Genomic DNA, 10514 nt, shown 5'->3' with positions numbered 1-10514 from the left:
CTCCACAAAAGAACTCAAGACAAAGTGGATAGAGTGACTCTCAATCAACTAGCAAGAGGGAAGATCCCACCCAAGAGCATCGAAATATAACCAGACAGCATAAACAAATGACATAAAGGGTACCCCAAGGATATCAGGCTCAGGAGATCAAAGAGTCTGCACCACCGAAACCCCCAGGTCTCCTATAAAGAATCTCATACCACAAAGGTGGAAAGTCAAAACAGATAAACCCAAAAGACAAAAGCAAACAAAATGAATCCAACATGGTAAGACACAGAAACAACCTCTCAATGAAAAGAAAAGAGGACTCCCCAGAAAGAGAGGTAGGTGGAATAGACATAGCCCAAATATCAGACATGGAATTCAAAACAATGGTGGTGAAGAAGCTCAATATACTCTACAACCTCAAAAACAACTACAACAACCTCCAAGGAAGTTACCAACAGCTCCCAAGAAAATTACAGAGAATTTATGGAGGACTCGTCGTCGTCGGCAACCGTCCGTCTCGAGAGACGATGGTGTAGCTTCTTAAGAGTCTTATCTGCACCGCCGAGAATGGCTGTGCAGTCCGACTCGGGAGTGACACGGTATCTGTCTCCTCCCGTGTTGAATCGACATCTTGCGATGACGCTGGAGTGTCCTCTCCAGTGAAGCTACAGAGCCTGGGCAGGGTGATATGGAGGGTCTGCTGTTGCCCATGCAGCAGACCCCCCCTCTCTTCGCAGCTGAAGGGTCCAAGGGAAAGACGGAGTCAATACAGCTTGGCTTCAGGTGCGCCGCAGGAGTTGCCGGTGTTGACTACAACGTCGAACCGCCTTAGGGACTCCGGCTCCGGATTTTCTGTCGGGGTTTACTCCCTTAGCCTTTCCCCTGAAGAGGTATGCCGCAAGGCAGCAGAGGTTTTTTGGAGTCAGAGTTTCCCTTCTCTGATGTGCCCTGACTGGAAGATCGAACCAGCGACACTTAGCTCGCAGGCCGACGCTCAATCCACTGAGCCAAACCAGCCAGGGCAATCCATTTGAAGTAATGCAATTTAATCACTGCATGTTTGCTGTTCTTGATCTTTGTGTTTCTAAAATTTTTCCCAGGCCATTTATTGATCTAATAGATGTTCTTAGTTTGTTTAAATCCTCTTCTGAAATCAAATCTGTTTTATTGATGATGATAATATCTGCCAAAGCAACTTGCCTAGAAGCTGCATTGATAAGGCCATCAGGTTTTTCTTCTGTTAAATGCTTTAGTCCATATTTTGAATCCACGAGAGTTATGATACCATCAAGATAAATATCACTCCCTAATTCAGCATCAATCCAAAACATAGAAGCTACAGCACCAGGATCTGCTAACCCCGTGGTCTCCAACAATATGTAATCAAATTTCCCCTTCTTCTGCATCAAATTCTCAATAGCTCTGAGGCCATTGTCCTTTACTGAACAGCAGAGGCAACCGTTTCTAAGTTCCAGCCATTCTTCATAGAGCTCTCCACCTTGGCTCACAGCTAAGGATTTCTCTACTGCACTTCCTTCCCCAAATTCATTTAAAATAACTGCTACTCTTTTACTATGTTGCTCTGTCAAAATATAGTTCAGAAGTGTTGTCTTCCCAGCACCTAAATACCTGGTGATAATTGTGACTGGGATCTTAGCGCCGGGGCCAGACTTTTCCTCCTCCTCTCTTTCCTTCGTTTCAATGGGGACCAATTCAGGACAGTCCTCATCTGCATGCTCCTCTTCCTCGTCCACAGTGCCAATAACCTGTGACATGTCGGCCAGCACTACACACACCTCTTCCACAGGAGGACTACACCTGCATAAAAAAGGACATAGAAACTATGTCCCACCAAAGTGAAACTGAAATATAATCAGACAGCTTAACAAATGGCATAAAGGGCATCCCAAGAGCATCAGGCTCAGGAGATCAAAGAGACTGCACCACTGAATCCCTCAGGTCTCCAACAAAGAATCTCATACCACGAAGCTGGGAACTCAAAATGACAAATCTAAGAAACAAAAACAAACAAGAAGAATCCAACATGGGGAGAGAGAAAAACAACCTCCCAATGAAAGGAAAAGTGAAATCCTCAGAAAGAGAGATAGATGGACAGATGTAAGCCAACTATCAGATATGGAATTCAAAAGAATGGTTATAAGAAAGCTCAATGAACTTGACAAACTCAAAGAAAACTACAACAAACTCCAGGAGAATTACAAAGAACTCCATAGAAACTAAAAAGAACTCCAGGGAAACTACAAAGAACTCCAAGGAAGCTACAAGGAACGTATGGAGAACTACACCAGCATAAAAAAGGACATAGAAACTATTAACAAGAACCATGAAGAAATGAAGAATACAATCTTTGAACTGAAAAACACAGTAGAATCAATCAAAAGCAGGCTAAATGAAGCAGAGGATCAGATCAGCGAGTTAAAAGACAATGTAGAAAAAAATTCCCAGACAGTACAACAAAATGAAAAAATATTGAAAAAGTGCAAAGAAGATGTAAGGGAATTACAGGATAGCATGAGGAAAAACAACATCAGAGTCATCGGAATTAAAGAGGGAGAGGAAGAAGAACGAGGAATAAAAATGCTGATAGGAGAATTAATGACAGAAAAATTTCCCAACCTCATGAGAGAAAAAGTTATGCAAGTTTAGGAAGCACAGAGAGTGCCAACGAAGAGGAAGCCCAAAAATCCCACTCCAAGGCACATCATAATTAAAATGGCAACAGTCAAAGACAAAGCGAGAATCCTAAAAGCAGCAAGAGAAAAACAGCAAATAACATACAAGGGAGGTCCGATAAGGCTATCCACCGATTTCTCAACAGAAACACTACAAGCCAGAAGGGAATGGTCGAAAATATTTCAAGCAATGAAAAACAAAGGCCTACAACCAAGAATACTCTACCCAGCAAGGCTCTCATTCAAAATGGAAGGGGAAATAAGGAGTTTCACAGACAAAGGAAGACAAAACGAATAAATCTCCACCAAACCAGCATTGCAAGAGATGGTAAAGGGAATATTTTAAGAAAAAGAAGAAAAAAGAGGAGAGAAACACAGGTACAAAGTAAAATGAGTAAATACATGTCAATAATAATCAAGTGTAAATGGATTAAATGCTCCAATTGAAAGACATAGGGTAACGGAATGGATAAGGAAACAGGACCCACATATTTGCTACCTACAAGAAACAAGAAACACACCTCAAAACAAAAGATTTACACAGACCGAAAGTAAAGGGATACAAAAAAGTATTCCAGGCAAATGCATATGAAAAAAAAAAAAGCTGGGGTAGCAGTACTCATATCAGACAAAACGGATTTCAAAGCAAGGGCAATAAAAAGAGACAAAGATATTTTGTTTAACTCTATTTAAATATACTCTTCAGAAAAGGCCAATCTACGGAGACAGAAAGCAGGTCAGTGGTGGTCTGAATCTGAGGGTAAAAACAGGATTAACAGTAAATGGCATAAAGAATCATTTTAGAAGAGTGGAAATGTCCTAAAACCAGATTTTGGTAATAATCACACAATTCTATAAATTTTCTAAAAATAATTGAATTGTAAGATTATTTTATGGCTTGTAAATTAAACCTCAGTAAAGCTATTCAAAAGACAGGTAGGTCATCATGTTGACAGAGAGCTGATGATTTTTTTTAATTAAAAATTTTTTTTATTTACAATAACATCCACCTCAAAAAATAGTTGATCATAAATATCACAAAATGCATACAGGTTTTATATATGTAAAATACACAGTCTGTTTTAAATAATTAAAAAATAATTTAAATAAATGGGGTCATTTTCTATTTCCATGGATTGAAAAACTCAATAGAGTTAAGCTGTTAATTCTTCCCAACTTGATCTATAGAGTCAATGTAATCCTAATTAAAACTCAAACAAGCTATTTTGTAGATATTGACAAACTGATTCTAAAGTTTATTGAAAAACTAAAAATCCTAAACTAGCCGAAACAACACTGAAAAAAAAAAAGTAAAACTCACTGCCCAACTTCAAGACATAACAAAATGCTATACTAATCAGGACAGCATGGTACTGGTAAAAGAACAGAGCCCAAACACAGACCTTCATAAATGGTCGGCTAATCTTGACCAAAGGACCTAAAGTCTAGACTTCTCTGATGGCTTTGCTGTGGCCACAGTGAGAGCCTATCTACCATGAGAAGAAGAAAGAGAAAACAGCCATGGATTGCAAGGATTCTAGCCCCGATTGATTCATGCCCAATGCCAGTTTTATTCCGCCCCCCCCCCCCACATACAGGGTGAGGCAAATGTAAGTTTACAGTTGTTCATATGAAAAATCAGTTGTTCATATGAAAAATAATAAAATAATTAATCAATAATAATACAAGAATAAACTCTGTGTTTCACATACTCACAACTGTAAACCTATTCTTGCCACACTCTGTATGTCACCAATAAAATTTCTTTCACCTTAATTCAGTTTGGGGCATGTTCTCTCTCTCTCTTTTTAAAAAGTATCTTTTATTGATTATGTTGTTACAGTAGTCCCAATTTTTTCCCCTTTGCTCCTCTCTGTCCAGTACCCCCTTCCCTACAGCAATCCACCCCCCTTCGTTCATGTCCATGGGTCGTGCATATCAGTTCTTTGGCTTCACCCTTTCCTATATTATTCTTAACTGCCTCTGTCTATTTTGTACCAACCAACTATGCTTCTTAATCCGTACACCATTTCCCCATTTCTCCCCCTTCTCTCTCCCAGCTGATAACCCTCCAAATGGTCCCCATACCTAAATTCTGTTCCTATTCTGATTTTCTTATTTGAATTTTGTTCTTATTTTTTAGATTCAGTTGATGATTGTTGTGAGTTTGTTGTCATTTTAGTGTTCATAGTTTTGATCTTTGACCCTGGCTGGTTTGGCTCAGTGGATTGAGCGTTGGCCTGCGAGCTAAGTGTCGCTGGTTCGATCTTCCAGTCAGGGCACATCAGAGAAGGAAAACTCTGACTCCAAAAAACCTCCGCTGCCTTGCGGCATACCTCTTCAGGGGAAAGGCTAAGGGAGTAAACCCCGACAGAAAATCCGGAGCCGGAGTCCCTAAGGCGGTTCGACGTTGTAGTCAACACCGGCAACTCCTGCGGCGCACCTGAAGCCAAGCTGTATTGACTCCGTCTTTCCCTTGGACCCTTCAGCTGCGAAGAGAGGGGGGGTCTGCTGCGTGGGCAACAGCAGACGCTCCATATCACCCTGCCCAGGCTCTGTAGCTTCAGCTTCACTGGAGAGGACACTCCAGCGTCATCGCAAGATGTCGATTCAACACGGGAGGAGACAGATACCATGTCACTCCCGAGTCGGACTGCACAGCCATTCTCGGCGGTGCAGATAGACTCTTAAGAAGCTACCCCATCGTCTCTCGAGACGGACGGCTGCCGACGAGTTTTGATCTTCTTTTTCTCAAATGTGTCTCTTTAACATTTCATATAATAATGGCTTGGTGATGATGAACTCCTTTAGCTTTACCTTGTCAGGGAAGCACTTTATCTGCCCTTCCATTCTAAATGATAGCTTTGCTGGATAGAGTAATCTTGGTTACAAGTCCTTGCTTTTATCACTGTGAATACTTCTTGCCATTTCCTTCTTCCTGCACAGTTTATTTTGAGAAATCAGCTAAATAGTCTTAGAGGCACCCCTTTGTAGGTAACTCTTTGTTTTTCTCTTGCTGCTTTTAAGATTCTCTCTTTATCTTGAACTTTTGGTATTTTAATTATGATGTGTCTTGATGTGGTCCTTTTTGGGTCTAGCTTGTTTGGGACTCTCTGTGCTTCCTGTACTTCTATGTCTATTTCCTTCACCATATTTAGGGAGTTTTCCTTCATTATTTTCTCGCACAAGTTTTCAATTTCTTGCTCTTCCTCTTCTCCTTCTGGCACCACTATGGTTTGGATGTTGGCATGTTTAAAGTTGTCCCAGAGGTCCCTAAGCCTCTCCTCATTTTTTTCAGTTTTTTTTCCTCATTCTGTACTGGTTGATATTTATTTCTTCCTTCTGTTTTAAATAATTAATTTGAACCCTGGAGTCCTTCCCTTCACATTGGTTTTGTGTGGATTTTTTTCTTCACTTCATTTAGCATAGCATTCATATCTTCCCTTATGGACTTGCCATACTTAAGCATATCTGCCAAGTCTGTGAGCATCTTTATCACCAGTGTTTTGAATTCTGCATCAGTTAGGGTGGCTATATTCTCATCTGTTAGGTTGCCTATCTCCTCATTGCTTAGTTCTCCCACTGGAACCTTAATCTGTTCTTTCTTTTGGGCCATACTCTGTCTCCTCATCTTGGCAGGCTCTTGTGTTTGTTTGCCTCCGTGTCTTAGGTAGAGCTGTCGTTCCTGTTATGTTTAAGGGGCGGAGTCTTAGGTATTTGTCAGTACAGGGTGACATGTTTCTCCACCTTGTGGTGCTATGTGTTGAGGAGGGGTCTGAGAGGGAACAATGCCACTTGCTCAGCACTCGCCCCTTTTCCAGGCACTTCTTCCGCTTCCATATGGGACTAGCATCTCTCTAGCTGTTGCCCTGGCTGTCATTCCCAGAGTGAGTGGGTCTGCAGATGTTCTAGGACTGTGGGGAGCCTTTAAACAAGGGGACTCTGCTGAGAGACCAGCAGTTTCTTCGTCAACCCCAATCCCCACTGGTTTGCATGGTCAAAAGCAATGAGGCTTTATTTTCCTTGGCACTGGGACCATGAGCTGTGTGCTCTCATCTGGTGCTGGGAGAGCTTCCCAGGCAACCTTCCTGACTTTTTAAAACATGTGACTGTGCTTTCTGCTGGCCTGCTGCTGCTGCCACCACACCCTGGCTCTGCCCTGGCTCCGCCCTTCCTACCTGTCTGGATTAGTATTTCTTCTTTATATATATATTTTTTTGTTGGACTTGAATGCAGCTTGATTTTCAGGAACTTCTGTTTTTCTCTAGTTTTGAGGTAGTTGTATTCCTTCTTAGTTGTGGAGGAAGGTGCATTGTATCTGTCTAGGCCTCCATCTTGGCCAGAAGTCTGGGATGATTTTTTTGTACAAACAAAATAGAAACAATGTTTCAACTTAACCACAGAATTCTAGCTGTGTTATGAAATTATCAGTAAGTTTTAATTCATTATCTTTGTTTCAATTAGTTTTGCTAATATTTGAAAATTATGCTTTGTAAGCAGAAGCGCATAGGGTAAGTAGTTATCCTGCAAAGTTCTGAGTGAGCATAGGCTTGGAAGTGTTAAAGACTGGAAAGGAATATAGACATTGTTCTTATCATTTTACCATACTGTGCTTTATGGTTAAATTTGCCCACTTTTATTATATCCACATTTGATTTCCAATTTTCTAAGTTCAGTGATGCAGCTTAAGTCTTCCTTGGCACAGTTCTCCCTTACACTTGATCGGGTGATGATTGTTAAACCAATACTTTATTCATACTGGTGTGGCAAAAGTAGGCTTACAGTTGTGAGTAATGATACACAAAGCTTATTCTTGTATTACTATTTATTAACTATTGTATTATTTTCCATATAAACAACCCTATACCTACTTTTGCCTCACCGTGTATGTAACCAAGTATTTTTCTTTTTTGTTAACAGTATACATATACACTGGCTTGCACTTACTACATTAGGTTCTGTGTTTATGCTATGGGTAAGTTAACATGGCTTAAACATTAGCTTTACCTAGTTTGGTTTGGTTTGGATTTGCACAACTAAGTACTATGTCCATACGTCAGGTGTCTAAAATTTATCTGCAAGTGTCAGCCTTGCCCCTTTCAATCAGGTTAGATAATGTGACTTGAGAAGCAGATTGCTTATTAGCATGCTGTCTGCTCAATCTAATAAACTTTAATTCAGTTCACTTTAGCTTATTCTTCCCCAAGGGGCAGTGTGACTTTCTCTAACTTCTTGAGGTAAAGCTCTGACCCCACAGCACTCATGCAGCCCAGATGAACTTACCACCACTTCCCCCACAACCACAAGTTACTTTAGGGGTTGGCAATATGCAGCCTCTTCTCTAGTCTCATATAACCATTGAGATAAATACTCGAAGTCATCTGAAAATTCTAATAGAGAAAACAGATCAAAGTTTGCTAGTGAGGGTTTTCTTGGTATGATTGCTATTGTGTGTGATCTCTATAAGTTAGTTAATAATTTTAACTAGAATGATATATAATTATATTTCCATAAAATATAAAGTTAAAACCAATGAAATATAGACAAAACATGAGTTTTCACTATTTCTGAAACACTTTCTTGTTGGTTTCTAAATACAACATTTATGTTTCTTTATGATGAAACTGTTTCCTATTATCTCTATTTGCCCATTCAACCTCTGCATTTGGTTTTGACAAATTTCTTTTTTTATTTTGGAACTTTGAGGGGCATGGTACAGTAAGAAGAATGTGGACTTTTGAGTCAAAGAATTCTAGGTTCAAATTTTATTTAAACACTATTGTTCCTTTAGTCAAATCATTAATTCCTCTGTGTTTCAGTGTCTCTATCTTAGAATGGGGATAATAAAATCTGCCTCAGAGAGTGCTGTAAAGATTAAAAGCAACATTCATAAAACACTTGGCACAGTAGGTACACAACAAATATTGGTGGATACCCTTTACTTTCTTTTCCTCTCCTTTTCTTCCTCATTACAACCTCTATATGTCTACATAAAATAAACTTATTGGTGGTCACTATGTTCTTTTCCTTCCTCTAAAGCCTCTCCCCCTTATGTAGAGAAATAAGATGATAGTCAGTCATTCACTAATTCAATGACTACTTATGTGTTCCCACTATATATTGTATACTCTTTTAGATATTGGGTATTATTATGAACAGAACTACAATCTCTGACTGCATGGAATGTATATACTAGTAATTATGAGTAATCGCATGAGTTTAGCTTTTTTTAGAACCCAAGTTGATAAACAATTGAGTTATATTTACCCACTCTTGAAAGAGCTATTGTGAATTGCAAAGGATATGGTTGGTGAATGACTTGACTTTAGCAAAAAGTGGCCCTCCTTACATAAAGTCAGGCACCAAATGTTTCATATAGTTTGAATATAGTGCTTAAAAAAAAGAAGAAGGACGAAAGAAATTAACTTGTCACAAAATCGTACGCCATTTTCTCTTTAAAGCAACTATTAAAGACAGGTTTTATTTTTCTTCTCTTTATAATAAGAAACTAAAGCTGAAAACAAACAAAAAAAAGTTTCTGCATTATATAGCCAGAAGAGAGTGCCTCTGTTTGTCTTCAAAACCCATGTTTTTGATACTGTGTCAAAATATGTGGCAGCACTAACTCAGTAGACCAACACCAGTTCTTAATAATGGTAAATAAGATGACTCCTGTCTTTGATACCCATGGCCTTCTCTACCAGTACCCTGTTCTTGCTTGCTAACATTTTAAAATGATAACCAGGGTTATCATCAGGCACAGATTCTTTACAGAGCACACTTGAAAATTAATGATTTCAAGCACTGGTTCTGGCTTGTGATGTATGATTTTTATGGGTTAGTAGCTTAAAATTTTATTCCATTTGTTTACATTTCCATATCAGAGAATAATATTTAACCCAAATGAATGAATCTCTGAAGAGAGAATTTTAAGCATGGTGGTGTTTGGGCCCAAGAGTGATATTATTTCTAAAGATTTTTTTTGTTTATTTATTTTTAGAAAGAGGGGAAGGGAAGGAGAAAGAGAGAAACATCAATTTGTGGTTGACTCTCATGCACCCCCAATGCAGGACCTGGCCAGCAACCCAGGCATGTGTCCTAACTGAGAACTGAACCAGTGACCCTTTGGTTCACGGGCTGGAACTCAATCCACTGAGCCACACCAGCCAGGACAAGGGTGATATTTTATACATGGGGCAAGAACAACTTACTGAGCCCTGGTCTAGTCCTATGGAGTAGGCAATCACCCCCTCTATGTGCTCTGGTCCTGGCTGTGCACTATCTAGGGCATTAGAGAGAGGCAGTAGTTCAGATAAACTTCGAAGTTCTTGTATATAGGGAAGTAAAAGGATATGCCTATCTTACATACCATTCCATCATAACAATTCGAAAATACCACTTAAATGACCAAAATCAGTGATTCATAGAGTATGTTCACTGAAAATATTTTGCTGGACTTCCCAAATAAAGTATTTCTCTTGTATAGATTCAATTCTCCTAAAAAGAATATCAAAACACAAAGTTCCCATAACATATCTTAATTTCATTGCGATTACATAGACTCTTAAATGAAAACAGATAACAATTTCAATGGTAAAAATTGATTTTAAAAAGGTACATCTAATACAGTCACAGACATATACTAATATCTGCTTAGCCTAGGAAAATTAATTGTAACAAAACACAGAAGGTGTCACTTTTATGTCTCAAAATAAAAAATCTTTGCAGAAAAAGTTGTTTCTTTCCTATTATTTGATCAGCACAGAAAATAAATTGACTTCATAAAGAGCCAACATTTCTTTCTTTCCTAGTTATATGGAAAGTTACTCTGAA

General features: G+C 39.1%; 1 pseudogene; it reads right to left on the bottom strand.

Moving 5' to 3' along the window:
• Nucleotides 1–1037: 1037 nt before the first annotated feature.
• LOC150022067 (zinc-regulated GTPase metalloprotein activator 1A pseudogene) lies at nucleotides 1038–1763 on the bottom strand (annotated as a pseudogene).
• Nucleotides 1764–10514: the final 8751 nt, after the last annotated feature.

This window comes from Furipterus horrens, unplaced genomic scaffold, assembly GCF_987537825.1.
Source record: "Furipterus horrens unplaced genomic scaffold, mFurHor1.1.pri manual_scaffold_1, whole genome shotgun sequence".
Taxonomy (NCBI): Eukaryota; Metazoa; Chordata; class Mammalia; order Chiroptera; family Furipteridae; genus Furipterus; species Furipterus horrens.
This window is presented reverse-complemented; position numbering and strand designations above follow the sequence as displayed.